Raw genomic sequence first — 353 nt, forward strand, 5'->3', positions numbered from 1 at the left:
AATTAAAGTAATTCTTTTTCAAACTTTTCATGCGCATAAAAATAAGCTTTGGTGCAAAATAAAATAAAAATAAATCTCATTTTTATTTGCAATTCTACTTTCCATAATTATATTGCTATATATATAGACTCTATTTTCCACAAAAGATGATTCAATATGTATATATGCATTATAGTTATTATTTTCGTTATCTTTTTAGCAATATATATATATATATATATATATATATATATATATATATATATATATATATATATATATATATATATATATATATATATATATATATATGATTTGGATCCAGTGAGATCACCCTATTTAGACGAGATCCTAAGATTACATCTCGGCCATTT

This window comes from Ipomoea triloba, chromosome 4, assembly GCF_003576645.1.
Source record: "Ipomoea triloba cultivar NCNSP0323 chromosome 4, ASM357664v1".
NCBI classification, from domain to species: domain Eukaryota; kingdom Viridiplantae; phylum Streptophyta; class Magnoliopsida; order Solanales; family Convolvulaceae; genus Ipomoea; species Ipomoea triloba.